At 38.3% G+C, this 21,608-nt stretch overlaps 1 long non-coding RNA gene across 1 annotated transcript; it reads left to right on the forward strand.

Moving 5' to 3' along the window:
- Positions 1-9,788: 9,788 nt before the first annotated feature.
- LOC114307552 (uncharacterized) lies at positions 9,789-14,701 on the forward strand. Its single transcript, XR_003645154.2, has 3 exons — positions 9,789-10,103; positions 10,783-11,143; positions 14,249-14,701. It is a non-coding gene; the product is annotated as an uncharacterized LOC114307552 (long non-coding RNA).
- The last annotated feature ends 6,907 nt before the right edge of the window (positions 14,702-21,608 follow it).

A 21,608-nucleotide genomic window follows, 5' to 3' on the forward strand; every position in this document is an offset into this window, starting at 1 on the left:
ACCGAGATATCCACGACTCTGACTCGGTTGTTGCTGATAAGGACCACCAATTGGCCTTCAACCTGGCCAAGAGTGTGTGCCTCCCCAAAGACATGGAGCACCACCAAAAGCAACTCAACACCGAACTGAAGGCCATCCGGTCTTCAACTAAATCCATGATTCTGGTAAGTAGCTCGGTCCGTTTTTCTGTGTAATTTTTCCAACTTTCACTTCGGCTCAAGGAAAGTCTTTGTTTTGTCAGGCCATTCAGAAAAACAACATCACTCACAGGAAGGTGTTGGAGCTGAGGAAAACAACAAGGCAGGCTGTGGCCAAGGCCGAAGCGAAGATGGCCGAGCTAGAGGAGGCCAGAAAACAAATGGCCGAGCTACGAGCTGAGAACGGCCGACTGACCGGACTGGTTAGTTCGGCCGAAGCAGAAAAGCAGAAGGCTGCCATTCAGCTAAAGGATAAGTATCTGCGCGAGCTAGCGAAGCTCGAAAAGAAGAAAGACACCGAGATAACAAAGCTGAAGGAGAGCGCAAAAGAAGCCGAAAAGCAGGGCTACAAGAAGGCAGAAGATGCTTATACCCAGCAATGCAAAGCCGCCAAGGAGCTCTTCTGTAAGTGCGGCTGGAGGGCGGCTGTTGAGAAGCTCGGTCACGATCCACAGATCGAGGTCTTCAACCCTCCAGCCTACTTCATACCGAACTCCCTGGTGGAGTATGCTGATGCCATTCAGCAGCAATTTCTTGAAGGCTCAGACTCTGATGAAGACTCTGCCACTGAGGACACTCCGGTTGTCGATGTGGACCAGGTAGTTCGGCTGGAGCCCCCGGTGGAAGACCTGACTATTGAACAACCAGGTGAAACCATGGTTCCGACCGAAACCCCCCTCGCGACCGAGAGCGTGCTTCCACCTGAAACCGATCTTCATGTTGATGCCGATGCTGCATTTGACGCCGAAATTGATGAACTTTTCAACTGATTGTATTTTTGCTTTTCTTTTTTGTTACTTTTTTGCTTTTGTAACCGGGCTACGCCCCTCCTTTGTAATTGCCTTTTGATGAAATGAAAATTTGCCTGAACTCTTACTTCGGTTGATCTGAACGTTTGTACTTATGATTTTTCCATGAACTTTCTTAGTTTCAACTGTTACCTCGGCTTTAGCTGGTTAAACTATGCTTACCAGCCAACCACTCCTTAGCCGACATAATTACTTCGGCTGAGAAGTACTAAGAGTTGGTTTAATCTAGCCAACCTTTCTTCAGCCATACCCTTACTTCGGCTGAAGAGTACAAAGGATTGGTTTAATCCAGCCAACCACTCTTCAGCCACACACTTACTTCGGCTGAAGAGTAACAACAGTTGGTTTAATCCAGCCAACCACTCTTCAGCCACACACTTACTTCGGCTGAAGAGTAACAACAGTTGGTTTAATCCAGCCAACCACTCTTCAGCCACACACTTACTTCGGCTGAAGAGTAACAATAGTTGATTTAATCCAGCCAACCACTTTTCAGCCACACTTACTTCGGCTGAAGAGTAACATCAGTTGGTTTAATCCTGCCAACCTACTCTTCAGCAATACACTTACTTCGGCTGAAGAGTATAAAGAGTTGGTTTAATCCAGCCAACCATCCTGCAGCCTGGATCCTTATCCTGGGCTTAGGAGGGGTGTTGGTTTATTCCAGCCAACCTCTAAGTTAGTTTTTCCAGCCAACTTAGAATAAAAGTTTGGTTATTCCGACCAAACATCCTGCAGCCTAGATCCTTATCCTGGGCTTAGGAGGGGTGTTGGTTTATTCCAGCCAACCTCTAAGTTAGTTTTTCCAGCCAACTTAGAATGAAACGTTTACAAGGCTCCTGACTTACTAAGACTATAGTCTATTGAAAACAACCATACTGAAAAAGAATCGGCTTGTTTTATTAAATAATGGAAAATTACATATATATAAAAAAGAGGAACTAAAAATAAAAGAACTTGAGATTGGCCGTGTTCCATGGCCAGGGGATTGCTTTGCCGTCCTTATCTTCTAAATGGTATGCCCCTTTGCCTGCTAATCCAACCACTTTGTAAGGTCCTTCCCAATTAGGCCCCAGCTTGCCATCTCCAGGTATTAATGTATTTCCCATCACTTTGCGCAGTACCCAATCTCCAACCTTGAATTGTCTTGGATGAACTGTTTTATTGTATTTCCTGGATAACTCTTGTTGGTATGAGGCAATGTGAACCAGTGCTCTTTCTCTTCTTTCTTCCGCAAGGTCAAGCTCCAAAGTTATGGCTTCACCATTTAAGTCTGGATCAAAATTTTCGCTTCGAATTGTGGAGAGGCCAACTTCTAGTGGGATTACTGCTTCCATTCCATAGGCTAAGGAGAATGGTGTCTCTCCTGTTGATCGCCGAGGTGTGGTGCAGTAAGCCCATAAAACATGAGGAAGTTCGTCCGCCCACTTGCCTTTTGCCTTCTCTAACCTTTTCTTTAGTCCATCCAAGACGACTTTATTTGATGCTTCTGCTTGGCCATTTGCTTGAGGATATGCCGGTGTAGAATTATAGAACTCTATCTTGTATTCTTCACAAAAGCCTCTGAAGATTCTTCTGTCGAACTGAGTGCCGTTGTCTGAGATCAGGGCTCTTGGTATGCCAAATCGAGTGATGATATTCTGCCAGACAAATTTCTTTACGTCTTTTTCCTTGATTGAGGCCAATGCTTCTGCTTCCACCCACTTTGTGAAGTAGTCAGTTGCTGCAAGAAAGAATTTCCTGTTGCCTGGTGCTGTTGGAAGTGGCCCTATTATATCTAAGCCCCACATTGCGAAAAGCCAATGGCTAGTGAGGGGTAGAAGCTCTCTGGCAGGTTAGTGTATTTGGTGCGCAAATTTTTGACACTTTTCGCATTTTTTGACGTACTTCTCTGAATTCGCCTGCATGTAAGGCCACCAATATCCTTGCGAGATTGCCCTGTATGCCAGTGATCTTCCTCCTTGATGGCTGCCGCATACACCCTCATGTATTTCGAACAGGAATGCCTCCACTTTGCTAGGGTGTACACATTTTAGGTAAGGTCCTGAGAATGACTTTTTGTATAATGCCAAGGATGGAGAGAGCCAAAATCGCTGCGACTTTGCTCTTATTCTGTTGGCTTCTTTCTTCTCTTCCGGTAGGGTGCCGTCTTTTAGGAACAATATGATGGGATCCATCCAAAAAGGTCCTAACTCTGCACAACATACCTCTTCTGCTTCGGGATCTTCAATGCTTGGTCTAGGTAGGTAGTCGATCAGTAGTGGATGAGGCATGGAGGTATCTGCCATTGAGGCGAAGCCTGCTAGTTCGTCTGCTCTGCTGTTTTCCTCCCTGCCGATTTGTTCTATCCTAACAACTTCAAATTTCTTGATCTCCGTTCTGACCAACTCTTGGTACTTGGCCATCCTGTCATCTTTTGCTTCGTAGTCGCCAAAAATTTGGTTTACCACCAGCTGTGAATCGCTGTAGACCATTAGTTCGGTGGCCTTCATGTAAAATGCTGATTTGAGGCCAGCAAGAAGCGCCTCATACTCTGCTTCATTGTTTGATGCTGGGAAGCCAAGGTTGATTGCCTGCTCCACTACTAGGCCATCTGCAGAGATGAGGACTATGCCAAGCCCTGCTCCATGCCGGTTGGATGCTCCATCCACGAAGAGCTTCCACATTTCCCCAACGAACAACTTCCAGCAAGTGGAGGGATCAGCAGATGCCTTAGGATCTTCCATGTTGCTGGCGTTTTCATCAAGGTTCATGCTTGCTAGCGGTTCCTTGCTATCTGATTGTTCCAAGTCTTTATTCGTCGGTGAGTCTTGACTTGGTGTAGCATGGTTGGCCTCTTCTTTCCTTTCTTTGCTTTGATCTGCCTTGGTGTTTGGCTGAGTATTTTGCACTAGGGGTTACGCTATTCCGGCGTCAACTTCTATCCCTAGTTCGGCTGTTTCAGTCAGGTCGACTGGGCAGATGTGATGACTTCCTGGTGTGAATTCTGCGACAAAATCTGCCAGTGCTTGGGCTTTTATTGCGGTCCTTGGTTGGAATTTGATGTCGTATTGTCCTAACTCAACCGCCCACTTCAAGATGCGCCCAGAAAAGTTCGCCCTTTCAAATAAAGCTTTTAATGGAAAGGCTGTGAGGACAACTATAGTATGGGCGTGAAAGTAGTGAGACAACTTCCTTGAGGCCATCATCAAGGCCAGAGCCAGTTTTTCCAGTGGCAGGTACCTTGTTTCGGCTCCCAGCAATGTCTTGCTGACATAATAGATGGGCAAGTGTTGGATTCCTTCTACGCGGACCAACACTGCGCTAATTGCGTGTTGGGAGACTGCCAGATACAGGAAGAGTTCTTCTCCAGGTGCTGGGGTGACAAGTAGTGGTGGGGAAGACATGTATTCCTTCAGGCTTTCCAGAGCACGGTCGCATTCTTCGTCCCACTCAAACTTGGCTTTTAGTGCATGGAAGAATGGTCGTAGTCTGTCTGACGACCGGCTTATGAACCAATTGAGCGCAGCTGCCATGCCAGTGAGATGTTGCACTTCTTTTACTGAGTTTGGTCTCTCCAAATCCTGGATTGCCTTGATCTGAGAGGGGTCTGTTTCTATACCTCGGTTGGTCACTAGGAAGCCCAAGAATTTGCCAGATCCCACTCCGAAGGCACACTTGGACGCATTGAGGTGCAACTTGTGCTTCTTCAGGATCTCAAACATCTCGCCCAGGTCTTTGAGATGGTCATTCTCATCTTTGCTTTTGACCACCATATCGTCGATGTAAGCTTCCATTGTTCTGCTTAACAATGGTTCAAACATCTTGGTGACCATCCGTTGGAATGTCGCCCCTGCGTTCTTTACGCCAAAGGGCATGACCTTGTAACAGTATAGTCCTCTTGGAGTTGTAAAGGATGTGACCTCCTGGTCTGGTTCATGCATGGCGATTTGGTGGTAGCCTCTGTGTGCATCCAGAAAGCTAAGTCGATTGTGCCCCGCCGTTAGGTCGACCAGCTAATCTATCCGTGGTAGAGGAAAGCTGTCTTTTGGGCACGCCTTGTTGACTGTTTTGTAGTCGACGCAGACACGCCATTTGCCATTCTTCTTTGGCACTACAACTGTGTTGGAGATCCATCTTGGGTAGTACACTTCTCTGATTGCTCCTGCCTCCAGCAGATTTCCCACTTCCTCCGCCACTATTTTTGCGTGATGGAGTGCCGATCTGCGTGTGCGTTGAATGACTAGTCTGGCTGATGGGTGAACATTGAGTTGGTGACAGATGAAATTGGGATCAATGCCTGGCATGTCGTATGGCGTCCAGGCAAACACTTCGATGTTAGAGGTCAAAAATTTCAAGACCTCTAATCTCTCAGTGCTGGATAACAACGAACCGAGCAAAAAGAACTTATCCGGGTTCTTTTCATCTATATGAACCTTTACCAAGTCTTTCACCGCTTTTTGATCAGCTTCTTTTCCGACATCTGCAAATAGCTCATTACTCTCTGGTTCTTCCACTGAATGAACATATCCTTTGGCAGCGCGGCTGCCGTTTGCTGTAACGAAGCACTGTTTCGACATGATCTGATCTCCATAGACTTCTTCAATTACGCCGGTGTCGTTGGGGAACCTCATTACCTGGTGGTAAGATGATGCCACCGATCGTATGGCATGCAGCCATGTTCTGCCCAAGATGATGTTATAAGTGGAGGGAACCTTTAATACCCAGAACTCCACTTGTTTCGTTACGCTTCCTGCTCTGACTGGAAGAATTATTTTGTCGACGGGCCATTCTGGCATGGAGTTGAAGCCAATTAGGGGAGATACGGCAGGCACCAAGTCTTTGTCTTGTAGCTTCAACTGTTTAAATGTTTCGTAGTACATGATTTCACATGAACTACCCTGGTCAATCAGAATCCGCTTGACGTCAAAATCCTTGACTCAAAGAGTGACGACCAGGGCATCATTGTGAGGGCAATATATCCGTTCCAAGTCTTTATCTGAAAAGGACATGACGTTTGCGGCTTCTGTCTTCCCCTTCTTGATGGCAGGTTGGGCACTTAGGACCTCTCTAAAGTGCTCAGCCTTTTTGATTGATCCCCTGAGTTCGCATACACGCTCTGGTTCAAAGATTCCATGTATCACATTGATGATGCCTTGAGGTGGGGCGTCGATTGGCATCCCGTTGGGGTTATCATGGTCCTGGGGGGCTGGTTGCTTCCTCCTTCAATGTATTTATCCAAGTGTCCTGCTGCTACCAACTCCTCCAGGTGCTGTCTCAATGGTGTGCAATTCTCAGTGCGGTGCCCCTTTTTTTTGTGGAAGGTGCACCATGATCTTTCGTCGTAGTCTTTCTGTGCTTCTCCCAGCTTAGCTGGCCATTTAACGAAAGGGTCATCTCTTATTTCGCTTAGAATCCGGTATATCAGTTTCTTAAAGACTATGGTTATGGCAGTGCGGATTCTCAACCATCTTTTGTCCGGGTCTTCTCCGTTATCTCGTCTGCCACGTCCGTTTCTGTTCGACCGATCTACTGCGTTGACCTTCGCTGAGGCCTTCTTTTCTGGCACTGTAGTTGCACCAAATTTTGCTTTGGCACATGCACCATCCTCTTCTACCCTGATGTGCTGGTGTACTCTTTCCATCAAGGCTTCCATGGTGAGGGGTGGTGTCATGGTGATTGAGTCCCTTAGTCTGTTTCCTACTAGAAGGCCTCTCTTGTATTGTGCAATGGCGAGATTGGTGGGACAGTCCCCAATCTAGTTGAAGGTCTCCCAATAGCGGCTGTTGTAGGATCTTAGGGTCTTTTTTTCACCCATGTCGATGGAGAGTAGCTGGTCGATCTCCATCGGGGTTTTAGTGTTTGTTCGGAACCTTGTTACGAATGCCTCTGCCAACTGCGCCCAGGAGGCTATGCTGCCTTCTGGAAGTTTTTCGAACCAAGTCAGGCCTAGGTTGCCCAGCCTAGATGGGAAGAGGATACACATTAAGGCCTCGTTCCGTCGGTATATCGCCATGACCTAGCGAAAGTGGCTCAAGTGCGAGTAAGGGTCCGTCTTTCCTTCATACGTAGTAAATTTGGGCTGAACGAAGCCTGATGGTAGCGGCGCGTTTTCAATTGCCAGAACAAAAGGCGAGGTCTGCAGCCTCGCTAGTGCCTTGTCCGTTGGTTCGTAGGCAATGCGCGGTATTGGCATTCCAACCTCGATGCTCCCATGCGTCCGAGGAGCCAACCGTTGTAAGGCAGAAACTCTGTGTGGATCACGTGCCCTGGTATCCTCCTTGCATCGTGCTTTTTCCTCGAGCACGGTTCGTAAGTCGGATGATCTGGGCAACTCCATCTATCTGGATCTAGTTTGGTGCGTATGTGAGGGCCAATACGTGCTTCCCTCCGTGTACGATCTCTCAGATCTCGTCCTCTCAGACCTGGAGTGACGAGTTCTGGAAGACCTAGATTGAGTGTCGCCTGTCCTGAGGCTTCTGCTTTCTCCTTGTGAGGGTGTGGTATTCCTACTACGATTTTCCGAGCGGCGAGGGGGCGTCTTGCCTTTGTGCCCCTCTCCTGTCGCCACTTCTTGTCCTTTCATCTGGCGTTTCAAGGCTTCCATGTCCGCCGCCATCTTCCTTATCAACTCATCTTGTTCTTTGACGCGATCCTCCAAAGTCTGGGGATCAACCCTTCACCTCTATCTTTCTGGGCTTTGTGAATGAGAGTGGTGGGGGCTGTTAGTCCGCCTTCTTCCCCTTGTATCCCTCCTGGGATTCTGTCTGTGTGGCTCCAAGTCTGCCATGGGAGGGATAGAGGGTAGTCCTTCACACCTTGCACCTCCATCTGGAGTTTGTCCGTTAATGGCGGACTGTGGCAAATCTTCATTATGCGCCATTGATGTCGAAGAGGAAAAGCTTGATCAAGAGGTTTTGTTCTCGTTTGAACTTCCCACAGACGGCGCCAATTGTACGAGAAAGAAATTTACCTTCTCGTATAATCCTGTTGACCAAGTCTGCGCTCCTCTATACGATGTCGTTCTACCACCTGAAAATACACACGTGAGCTAACCGGCGGGTGTGTGCCGGAAACCTCTCCGATGCCTAAGTCAGCACAACAGACAAGTAGACAAAAGCTCTGTGTATTCAGGAAGCAAAATTGTGTTACCTCTCCATAGGTGATGTTTGTGAGCTTTATAGGTTTCATGTGGCATAATCCTAATAGGATTCTTACTCCTTCATGCAGAGTCCTTCTAGGATTCATACTCCTGAAAGATAATGCTTATCCTTCAACACCTCCCTCACTGCTTAAACCAAGTGAGATGGTTTTACCATGGCCGAACTCCCACACGACCGAAGTAAACACGACTTTGCTTAGCCACAGAATGGGCCGAACTACCTTCAATTCGGCTCTTCCATATACTATTTTCTTACTTCGGCTCCTCGTGCACTACTCATGGTATAGTTAGACCGAACTAACATGCAAAAACCGGTGTAACTCTGGGACCGATCTAACTCCGTAGTACCGTTAGACCGATCTTAGTTCGGTCTTCTGTCGGACCGGGCTATCTTTACGGCCTTAGGACCGGACTATCTTGAAAATATCCATATGACCGGAGTAACTTACATGGCCATTTTAGTTGGCCCTTTTGCACTGCGGCCCATAACGGCCCATTATCCAGCTCGGCCCAATTTTCACATAAATTACCCTCTCAATTGCCCCTTAATTCCATCTGCGCAGCATGATAGGGATTACCATCTTCAACACTATCATCAAAAAGTTAAGAGTTTTGAATTTTGAGTTATCTGTTGTGTGTTTGGGTATGAGTTTTGAAATTAATTTTTGAATTCAGTTTTGAGTAATTTTAAATTATGTATTTGGTTAAGAATTTTGAAAAACGATTTGAAAAATTTTGTCTTTGGAATCATGATTCCAAAGGCAAACCAAACAGAACGTTGATATTTTAACAAATTTTTTTTTTTTAAATGTACTTAACCTAAATATGCTTATAAAGTATGATATTTATAGAAAAATCTCTATAAAGTTCATCAAAAACAAAAAAATACAAAGAATCATTATATTTTCATATTTTGTGTATTTATTAAATTTTTAAAATATTTTTTTACCAATATTTTTACTTTTTAAATGTATTTAAATTTTGTACATCTAAAAAATAAAAAAATTACTTAAAATATTAAAAACATTATTAAAAATAAAAAATATAAAAAATAAAAAATTTAATTTTAAAAAAATTAATCAAAACAAAATAAAGTGAATTTGGGTTGAATACTAGTTTTACCTTGTCATTTTTCATTATGAGTCGTTTGGGAAGAACTTTTTTAACTTGACTTTTTGATGTTTTAGTTAATTTAATTTGGCTAAATTAGTTTTATTTGGAAAGAATTTTTTTATTATTATTTTTTTTATTTTTTTAATTTTTTTGTAAAAGAAAAAGTGAAATGATTATAGTTTGAATGTGATATTTTATCTTATTGACTTATTTAGCCAATTTTTTCTTTTTGTGCTTTTTTAGTCAAAAACTAAATCCAACTCGCTTGCCAAATGAGGACTTCATAGGGATAACAATTTGAACCTAACCCGACGGGGATCTGATCCCTGACCCTGAATTGAGCAGTTATTCTTCGAAAAATATTCCTGACGGGCCGATGATGGTATTCAAAATTTAATCCTTGATGATATTCGGACCGGAGACAAGAATAAATGTCCAAGCAACAGGCCCCGGCCTCGCACCATTTAGCCCCGAGGTGAAATTACCATTATGTCCCTGGGTATATATATGCGTGTGTTTGTTAGGGTTTGACACACTCGACTGTCTCTCACACTCACCCACGCACACGGCGCTACTCCTCTCCCTCTCTCATATCCGTCACCGCTGTGTTGTTTAGGGTTTGGTCTCCCCCTCTCTCTTCCTCTCACCGCCGCTCCTCCCTCACCGGCGATCCTCCCTCACCACCGATCCTCTCTCACCGCCGCTGCTGTTTAGGGTTTCACCTCCCTCTCTCTCACTCACACACGACGGGGCTGCTGCTCTCTCTGCTCCCTCAACGCCGCTCCTCCCTCACCCCCGATCCTCCCTCACCGCCGCTCCTCCCTCGCTGCTCTCTCTGTTTCGGTATCTCTCTCTCTCTCGGGATTTCGATCTAGGGTTTACATATATATATATATATATATATATCTGAGTGTATACATTTGCGATCTAGGGATTTCATTACTGTTTCTTCAACCTCTTTTTTTTTTTTTTTTTTTCTAAATTTATTTATTGTATATATATATATATGTGTGTGTGTGTGTCAAAAAGTGCGAATTTTATTATGAATTTGAAAACAGAAGAAGAAATGAAGCATATCTGTTTACATTCTCAAATCTGTTTATTATTCAAACTGTGTTTATTTTTTGATCTGCATGTCTGTTTATTATTATTGATCTGCATATCTGTTTATAAAAATAATCTTTCATTTTATATGAACTGTGTTTATTTTTTATTAATTATTGATCTGTTTATTTTAAAGAATGTCACTCTGATTGTTGTATTATATGATGGTCTGATTGTTGTTCTGATTGGGAATTGGTGTTCTGATTGTTGTTTTAAAAATAATCTGATATGTGTTTGGGTATTGGTGTTCTAATTGTTGTTTTAAAAATAATCTGATCTGTTTTTAAAAATAATCTGATTTATTTAAAGAATGTCACTCTGATTGTTGTATTATATGGTCTGATTGTTGATTTGATTGGGAATTGGTGTTCTGATTGTGTGCTGATTGTTGTTCTGATTTGGATTGTTGTTTTAACAGATTGTTGTTTTTTTTCACAAGGGCACACCGCATGTTACCCTAGATCCCTCCGGTTCACATCTCATCTCCATTACTGAAAGCTCTTGACGCTTTGTCTAACGCCACAATTCACTAACATGAGGAACAAAGAAAGTCATGAGGTTGCCATGGAGGCGATTGGTTTGATCGTGCTCTTTACAGCGATCTTGCGCCTTGTCGCCCCACGTTTCGCGCCCTATATTGATTATGCTGGTTCACTATTAATAGCAATTTGGTTCTTGGAGATCACAACTATGTTTCTCCCTGTCTCCTGGATAATCTTTCCGGCTGCTGCTGCTGTTCTCCTTGTGTACGCTTTTGTTCTGGCGTTCCTCAAACTATGGTAATCAATGATTTGCAACAGTCCATCAAGTCTGAATTTTTTTTTTTTTTAATTTTAATTTTTAATTTATTAATACTTCCCAGCTTCTTCAACTATATTGGTAAAGTAGAATGATCGCGTAGAATGATTCACAAGGGTTTTTTTTTAATTTTAATTTTTAATTTTTTATTATTATCCCCAATACTGTTGCTCAAAACCCTAATTGGTTTGCCTGCCGTTTTTATGAAAAGTGCTTGGAATATAGTAAATGAATATTTGCTAAGTTCATCGCTGAATTTTACTCCAATAGGCTTCAATTCTGCCTTCATTGCTGCATTATTAAATTCCAAAAGTAGAAGCCCTTTCATTGCATCATATTTTGTTTATTATATAATTTGTCGTAACTGCATTGCTTTAATTATTCCATTATGAATTTTGTTTTTTTATTGTAGTGTCAATAAATATTGTAAAAGAAAATAGGATGATTATAATATTATTGTTCAAAGTTTAAGGAATTGCCTATAAGAATGGTAGATTGTGTTTACAAGATTTTGTTGGTGAAAGACAAATATTTGAGAGAATTCTTACAACTAATGAGGTAGTAGATCAAACAAATGGATGATTTTAAAAGTTGAATTTGAAAAAGTTTATGGCTGTGTTAATTGGGATTTCTTGTTAATCAGATTTGGTATAAGATGTAATTTTGATAGTAAATGGTATGGCTTAAAGAGATTTTGTATTATTGAATTCATTGACTTGATACAGTAGAGTTCCTAATATATATATACAACAGAGTCTTTTATCCTAACCATGGTTGATACAAACTCAACAACTAACAGCTTTTTAACTGGCGTTTCGGGGGCGAAAATTCAAAACAGTCCCCGAACCTCCGTGTGGCTGAAACGAACAGTTTCTTCATACCAAATATGACTTGTGACAACTGACGGAATGTTATTCAAACCTGTAGGTTGGGATTTAGAGATGAATACGTCCAAAACTTAGTCGAAAAAGGGCGTTTCGGGAGCAAAAATTCAAAACAGGCCCCGAACCTCCGTGTGGCCAACATGGGCAGCTTCCCCATGCCAAATAGGACGTGTGACAACTGACGGAATATTATTCGGACCTATAGGTTGGGATTTAGAGTCGAATACGCCCAAAAGTTAGTCGGAAAACGGCGTTTCAGGGGCGAAACTTCAAAACAGCCCCCGAACCTCCGTCTTACTCTCACGGGCTGCTTTCCCATGCCAAATATGACTTGTGACAACTGACGGAATGTAATTCGAACCCGTAGGTTGGGATGTAGAGACAAATACGCCAAAATTTAGTCAAAAAAGGGCGTTTCGGGGGTGAAAATTCAAAACAGCCCCCGAACCTCTGTGTGGCCAAAACGAATAGTTTCCCCCTGCCAAATATGACTTGTGGCAACTGACGGAATGTTATTCGGACACGTAGGTTGGAATTTAGAGACAAATACGCCAAAAATTTAGTTGAAAAAGGGCGTTTCGGGGGCAAAAATTCAAAACAACCCCCGAACCTCCGTGTGGCCTACACGAACAGCTTCCCCATGCCAAATATGACTTGTGACAACTGATGGAATGTTATTCGGACCCGTAGGTTTGGATTTAGAGACGAATGCGCCAAAACTAAATGTCGAGAAAGGGCATTTTGGGGGCGAAAATTCAAAACAGCCCCCGAACCTCCGTGTGGCCAAAACGTACAGTTTCCCCAAGCCAAATATGACTTGTGACAACTAACAGAATGATATTCGGACCCGTAGGTTGGGATTTAGAGATGAATACGCCCAAAATTTAGTCGAAAAAGGTCATTTCGGGGGCAAAAATTCAAAACCGCCCCCGAACCTCTGTGTGGCCGACACGAGCAGCTTCCCCATGCCAAATAGGACTTGTGACAACTGACGGAATGTTATTCGGACCTATAGGTTGGGATTTAGAGCTGAATACGCCCAAAACTTAATCGAAAAAAGGCGTTTCGTTGGCAAAAATTCAAAACAGCTCCGGAACCGCTGTGTGGCCGACACGAACAACTTCCCCACGCCAAATATTATTTGTGACAACTGACGGAATGTTATTCAGACCCGTAGGTTGGAATTTAGAGACGAATATGCCAAAATTTAGTCAAAAAAGGGCGTTTCGGGGGCGAAAATTCAAAACAGCCCCCGAACCTCCGTGTGGCTGAAACGAACAGTTTCCCCATGCCAAATATGACTTGTGACAACTGACAGAATGTTATTCGGATCCATAGGTTGGGATTTAGAGACGAATACGCCCAAAACTTAGTCGAAAAAGGGCGTTTCGGGGGCGAAACTTCAAAACAGCCATTGAACCGCTGTGTGGCCGAAACGAACAGTTTCCCCATGCCAAATATGACTTGTGACAATTGATGGAATGTTATTCGGACTCGTAAGTAGGGATTTAGAGTCGAATACGCTGAAAACTTAGTCGACAAAGGGTGTTTTGGGGGCGAAACTTCAAAACAGCCCCTGAACCTCAGACTGACTCTCACGGATAGCTTCCCCATTACAAATAGGACTTGTGACAATTGACAAAATGTATTGGAGATGTATAGTAATGGAAAATTATGGGAAAAATATTCAGAAACCAATATGAACTCAGTTTACGCCTTGTTTTAAACTTTCTAATTTTTTGAACGTACACACACGTGTTATTATTTTTATCACATGTTCTAATATCTTTTCTGAAATGGCACTGACATACATTAATAAGTATCGATGGTTTTATATCCAATTTAATGATTCAAGTGCTTTTTGCAAACAAATAATGAGGAAGTTGGTAAAAAGAATACTTTCTATTCACATTGGGCTTTGATATTGGTTTAGCCACAGAATTTGGATACATGTTGCGTACAAATAGAAGACGGTTACATTAGCTTTATGTTACTAATGAAAGACTTAGTAATGATTGTTCGGCATTTAACAATGTTCCTTATAACAAAAGACTTTAGAAAGACTGTACAATGATTGATAATTGATTCATTATGGAAAGTTTCTTCACACTTATTTTTATTTGTCACTTGTTTCCAAATTCATTCATGAAGTTGGGCATTTTTGGGTCTAATTCTAATGTTTTTTTTTTTTGTTTTTTGTAGATGACTTCGTTGCGCAGACTTGCAGAGTTATTTTGGTGTATGGAGAAGAAATTGTACTTTTGTATAGAAGTAATCTAATACTTTTGTGGTCTCCGATTTTTGTGCAATTAACTATTCCTGATACATAAAACTTTTGACAGCGAACAGATAATTATTGGCATGGTAGATAGATCACCTTTTGACGCCGTACAGATATATGATTTTTTATCGTGGTACATAGATGTATTTTTGACTTGGTACATACATCAGCTTTTGTCGTGGTACAGATTACGATGGTAATTTGTACCATGTCAAATGGTCATTTCACATGGTATAGTAAATGTAATTTTTGTATATGGAGGGCTTTACTTTTTGTATGATTCTATATGTTGTATAGAATTATTATTTTAGTTTGGACAATAGTTTTTGTTTGTACTTGGACAGTTAAAGTAATTTATTTTTTGTATGCGGATGTCATATTGTGGTATAATTGATAGTTTATGTATCATTTTATTTATATACGTATTACAGGTTGCAGGGAATACAGACAGGTTATGGACACATTATAATATTTGCAATAAAACATAATATCATGTTTTTGCCGACAAAACATTTTGTAGCCAATAAAAAGGGAAAAAAAAAAAAAAAAAAAAAAAAAAAACGAACATTTGGCTACTAAAAGTTTTGTAACTAAAAGAAAATCAAACATTTGGCTACTAAATTTTTTATAGGCAAAAGAAAAACAACCATTTGGCTATTAAATGTTTTGTAGCCAAAAGAAAATCAAACTTTTGGTTATTAAATGTTTTGTAGTCAAAAGAAAATCAAACCTTTGGCTATTAAAAGTTTTGTAACTAAAAGAAAATCAAACATTTGGCGATTAAAATATTTTGTAGCTAAAAGTTGAAGAATAAAATTACTTTTGGCGACTAAAAATTTAGTAGCCAAAAATGTCGGAGTTTAGGCGACTAAATTTTTAGTAGCAAAAAATGTGAAAAGTTTAGGTGATTAAATTTTTAGTAGCCAAAACAAATAGTATTTGGCGACTAAAATTTTAGTAGCTAAAAAAGACCGACTTTAGGCGATTAAAATTTTGGTAGCTAAAACACTATTATTTGCTTTAGGCGGCTAAAAAATTTAGTAGCTAAAAATTTTTCGGCGACTAAATAATTGGCTTTTGACGACAAAAATGTTGGTCGACAAAAATGTATTATTTAATTAATTTTCCAACCTATTGGCGACTAAATATTTAGTCGGCAAATGAATACATTTGGCGACTAAATTAGCTTTTGTTGGCAATTAGATTTCCCGACTACTCTTTGGTTACTAATTTTTTGACCAAAAAATTTAGTCGCTAAAGACTATAGGCGACTAAAAGATGACTTTTGGCGACTAAAAATTTAGTCGCCAAAAGTGAAAATTCTTGTAGTGTTACAATTTATATATATATATATATATATAATTTATATATCATATATACATACATGTGTGTTTTGTTTATATGGTGAAAAAAAATTATTTTCTTTTGACCCCTCCGGTAATGAAATCCTGGTTCCATCCCTACCTACAGACCCAACAACACTCTTCAATCCGATGAAGGATTAGAGGGAAGCCATTGTTTACTTAGGGGTCGTTTGGGATAAACTAAATAAGTGCACTTTTTGACTTTTTAGATAAAAAAGTAGAGGAAAAAAATATGGTTGTTTGGGATAATTTTTTGACTTTTTACGAAAAAATGTGTACTAAAATATTGTATAAAATAACAAAATTATCATATTACCCCTAAATATATAAATGCGTATTGACAGTGATTGTACCATGAAGACAGTACGATGGGTAGCAAGATGTATAGGAACAGCTTGTCTCCAGTCCGATTGTTCGGCTTGTGGGGGCTCACCACAGGTCTTGTTTTGATAATTGAAACCGTTCAATATGTAGAACTCGTCGAGTATTATATGCTTGTAAAAAATCATGTTGATCGGATAGCGATAGCTATCTGATCGGAATTGTTTACAGTCTATTTTTCTTATACAAAACTAATTTAATCATATAGTTATCGATATCCGATCAACGTGATTTTTTACAGGTATATAGCACTCGACAAGTTCTATACATTACGGTTTAGATTATCAAAACGGGACCTGTGATGGGCCCCCACGGCTATCTTGTGTAAATTTTTGGTGCACCGCATATGTAATTTGTGCCATCACTTCAGACTTTTTTTTTTTTTTTAGCTGACATCCCAGACTGTACCATTGTCATATCATAGAAAGTTGGCTTGTATATTAAAATGTTGTGTAAATTTGTTTTTTTATATTTTTTTTTTGTGAATAGTGATAATTTTTTAATTTTTTATTTTTATAGAACATGTCAAACCAGACGTTAGTCTTGAAGTACTATGACAGATCGAAATCACTCCAAATCAGTGTCCCTTGTCAGTATCGTGCGAAGATTTTGAAACAAAATTATTTACTTATTAGTCTTAAAATAGTATTTTATATTGTAGAGTATTTTAAAATATCAACAAAAAAATATTAAGCTTCATTGTTTTAATTAATAAAATACATGTTGGGACATTACATGATATGTCCAAGATTATCAAATAATTTTTCATAATTTTTAGTATTTTTTTTTTTACTTTTTACGAAAATGTATGTAAAAAAAAAAAGGGAGAATAGTTATGTTCCATTTGATTTAATTTTAAGAAGTAAATTTGGAAGATAATTTTTTGAAAAGACTTTGCCAAATTTAAAGGGCAAATTACTTATATCCCTTTAAGTTTAGCTAAATTACAGATCCCTTAAGGTTTCAGAAATTACATCTCGCCCTACAAGAATTAACGCCGTTAATGGAGTTAATAAATTGACTAAAATGCCCTTAGATAAATTACACTAACACCCCCTGAGGTTTCTGTTTAATACAGATCCCCCTCACATTTGAAAAATTACATTCTCCTCCCTCAAGTTTGTAATCTCATTACAAATTATCCCATAAATTGTTGATGTCATACCCTAATTTTTTTTAAATGACCATCTTGCTATTTTTTTTTCCTATCATAATAATTACATTCTATAACTTTCTATCATTAAATTCTATCTGAATATATTGTTATTAAGTGATGATATACAAATTTTATATAGAATTTTCAAACACAATGATATAATTTAATGGTGACCTTTCACTGACCTTTCACCTTAAAACAAAATATTCATAAACATGATTTATATATTTACAGCAATATCACTATCACAATATTTTTATGATATTTTTTGTATAAATTTTTATATATGAATATAATTTTTCATTTTTATTTCTACCATTATATCTAGATTAGATTAATTTAATTTAGATATATTTAAAAAGTATAAAATTTGTGCAAAAAATCAATTGAATATAAAAAAAATAAGATAATGTATTGAAATTTTCTAAGTTAATATTTAAATTCAAGCTACTTGAGTGCTCTCTCTTCATTCATTCCATGTTGAAAAGGATTCTATGGTACTTATTTATTACCCAAAAAATAACAATTCACCCAAAAAAAATTCAAAGAATAACAAATTAACTGAATTAGTTGTGAATACAAAATTAATTAATTGAATAAGTTATGAAATGCAAAATTAAAATGAAAAAACACTTATTAGATGGTGAAAATATCATAAAATTAACAAATAATTAAATAAGTTACAGACACAAGAAATGGCTTATCAAAAGATTTATATGCCATGTTTGGTTTGATTTTTAGAAATTTATTTTAGAATTTTTTTTTAAAAATTAAAAATTAATTTGGTTAAGAAATAAGAAATAAAAAATAATTATCAATTTTATATAATTTTATCTTTTGATTAGTTAGAAATAATTTTTACAAATTAAATATATTTGTACATATTTATTTTTCTTAAATTAGTTTTCATTTTTTCAAAAAAAAAAAAATCTGAATTTTTTTTTCTAAACAACAAACCAATCATGGTTCCAAAAACTTAATTTTTTTTTTCCCCACCGAACATAATTCTTTGGTAAATTTTGTTGACTTATCAAAGAGATTTCAGGTTCAATCAAGTTGCTTGATGCTTTAGAAAGATACGAGAGGCAATATTATCCATCAATATATATTTTGGTGATGCCAGCATGCTTAACCATTCTTAACATTTAGTTTATGGTAGGGGTTAAATTGTTTTGCGAATATAATCCTCGGGGGCAGGATGTAATTTCTGAAATCTCACGGGAGAATTAGTAATTTAGCTAAACCTCAAAGGGGTGTAGGTAATTTGCCCAATTTAAAAACTTGTTTAGTTGTATATTTTGAAAATAATTTGGGGATGATTTGTAATTTTTTTTTTATAGTTAAATAGATGAGTGTAAGGAAAAAATTAATTAATTAATGTGTAAGATATGAGAGAAGAAGGGAGGAGAGAAAAAAAATTAATTGATTGGTGTGTAGAATGTGAGAGAATGAAAGAAGAGAAAGAAAACAATTTCCAAAAATTATAAACCAAACAAGTTTTTTGAATTTTTCATTTCAAAAATTGATTTGAAAATATAACCAAACACAATCTTTAGTTTTTTTGTGGTGACATTTTTAGCTGAAACAATGAGTTGTCAAAATAAACCCAAGTCAAATTTTACGCGAAAAAAATAGATTATTTTTCTCTTTCTTTCTTTTTTTTCTTTAAAATTTTTAGATTCTTTTTTTTTTTTTTTAAATTTTAACACCCTCTTGTCCAGACCAATTTAACAAATAAAGTCGTTAATTTTAAAAGAAATAAATTATATTAATTTCTCTTAAAAAATTTCATAATTACAAAAACCTCATTTAAAATTTCAAAAATGGCACTTACTTTCCTGATTTACTGACACATGACATAGACTTTTTTTTGTCAACTGGGTTAAAAGTCAATTTTTTTAGTTTTTGGGGTTTTAAGACATGTTTGGTTTGTGTTTGTAGAGTAGTTTTTGAGATAAAAAGTACGAAACTTGTTTGGTTTGCTTTTTTTAGAAATGATTTTGGAAAATTATTTTGGGGAGATAGTTTTAAAAAAGTGATTGATTTGATGTGTATGAGAGAGAGTGATTTGATGTGTATGAGAGAGAGTGATTTTGGAAAGTAGGTAACCAAACAAAATTTTCAGATTTTTTTTAAAAAAATTTGTTTGGTTTGATTACTATTGAAAATTTGTTTGTAGAGAATTTTTTCTAAAATTTTTTTTGAGAAACAAACCAAACAAGGCCATCATTTCTTTACTTTATTATACGTTTTTTTTTTCAAAAAAAGGATAAAAAGGCCAAAAAAAAAAAATAATTTTTAACAAACTTTTCAAAATAGGTCATATTCTCTCAAGAAAAATGAGTGGTAGCTCGAAATTTGTGGCTCGATTTTGGCTCAAATGGCAAAACGACGTCGTTTTGCCATTCTTTTTTTTTTTTTTTTTTCCTTCTTTTTCTTCGTTTTCCTTCTCTTCCTTTTCTTTCTGTCTTTTCTTCTTCTTCTTCGTTGAACATAGGCGAGAGCGAGCAAAGCAGAGGCGAGAGAGAAACAGAGCTCGTCGGACACAGCTCGTCGGTGTCGTTGAACACAGCTCGTCGGCGTCGCAGCTCGTCGGCAGCTCGTCGCTCCGCCCCGCCTCCGCCGCCTCCGCCTCCACCTCCGATTTTGATGGCCCCCTCCAGTCTAGTTCTTCTTATCTTTCTTCTCTTCTTCTTCTTCTTCCTTCTTCTTCTTCTCTTCTTCCTCTTCTCCGAATTCGGGCCGAATTCGAGCCTCCGAATTCGAGCTACGAATCGGAGCCCATTCTCTCAATTTGTATCATCCCTTGTACTAGCCTTGACAAAAGTGCTGAGCTCATCAATTAAATTTCAAAAATACCATTTTTACCCTTAAGAAATTATATAAATATTTTAAAATAAATTACACTGACATCCCTTAAAGTTTATGACAATTGCAAAGACCTATCCAAAATTTCTAAAATGACAATAATTTCCCTCTAGTTTTAAAAATTAAAAATTCTCCTTTTAATAGTTTGTCTCCTAATGAGAAGCTTTATTTATTTTACTTTCAATTGTAATATTGTTTTATTACAATTTTACAACTAAAATTTCAATACACTAATTTCTCAACCCACCAATCCCTTTCTACACCACTTGCCGCCAATCCACTACCATTACTACCTTCACACTCTTCTTTCCACCACTAGTCACTATCCTCCCTTTATTTTCACTTCTTTTCCTAGATCTTTCTTGCCCTGCCAAAGTCATGCATCCCCTCTCTAATTCCCAATGCTCAATCATTCTTTCGACTTGTGCAAGACTTGCAACCCTTTATCTTCCAAAAAATACAACACTACAAGAAAAGTGGGTATATGAGACGGGACTATTTGCGACGGCACACTTGCCGTCTCAAAAAATCACTTTTTGCGACGGCAAAAAATGCCGTCTCAAAAAAGCAGAGTATTTGCGACGGCACTATTTGCCGTCTCAAAAAAGCATAGCATTTGCGACGGCACAATTTGCCGTCTCAAAAAATGAGAGCATTTGCGACGGTATTTTCTGCCGTCGCAAATGCTCTGTTTTTTTGAGACGGCAAATTGTGCCGTCACAAATGCTCTGCTTTTTTGAGACGGCAAATGGTGCCGTCGCAAATACTTTGCTTTTTTGAGATGGCATTTTCTCCCGTCGCAAAAAGTGACTTTCGTGTTTTTTTTTATATTTTTAGTGAATATTTTTAAAATTTTAAATATTTTTTTTAGATGCACCTTACTTAGATGTATCTAAAAAAAAATTATGAAAAAATATTTTTAAAAATTAATAAATACATAAAAATACAAAAAAAAAATGTATTGTATTTTTTGTATTTAGTGAATTTTTTTTAAAAAAAATTTACAATTTTTTTTAATTTTTAGGTGTATTTATATTAGGTGTGTCTAAAAATTAAAAAAAAATACTTAAAATATTAAAAAAATTCAGTAAAAACAATATAACACGGAAAACAAGAAAGTATAATTTTCTCAAAAGAGTTTTTGGAAAACTCTAACCTAGCATAGTGATTGTGGTTTTGAGACAGCTTCATATATATACAGTCACAAAATGGTTTGAATAAATTCTAGTACTTTTTTCTTTCACAAAAAAAAAATTTAAAAAAACAATGTCTTCTTACTATTTTGATGTAACATTTCTCTTTTCATTCATTTTTTCATCTTCATGTCTCTCTGCCTCTATCTCTCTCTCTCTCTTCTCTTTATCTCTTTCACTCATCACTCTTCTCTCTCTGTCTGTCTGTTTCTCTCTCTCATTTTCTCTCCGTGTCTCTCGCCTATCTCTCTTCTCTCTATCTCTCTCATCTGTTTTCTCTCTCTGTCTCTCTCGCTCATCTCTCTTCTCTCTATCTCTC

The sequence above is a fragment of the Camellia sinensis genome, chromosome 7, assembly GCF_055761805.1.
Source record: "Camellia sinensis isolate YWXY chromosome 7, ASM5576180v1, whole genome shotgun sequence".
NCBI classification, from domain to species: domain Eukaryota; kingdom Viridiplantae; phylum Streptophyta; class Magnoliopsida; order Ericales; family Theaceae; genus Camellia; species Camellia sinensis.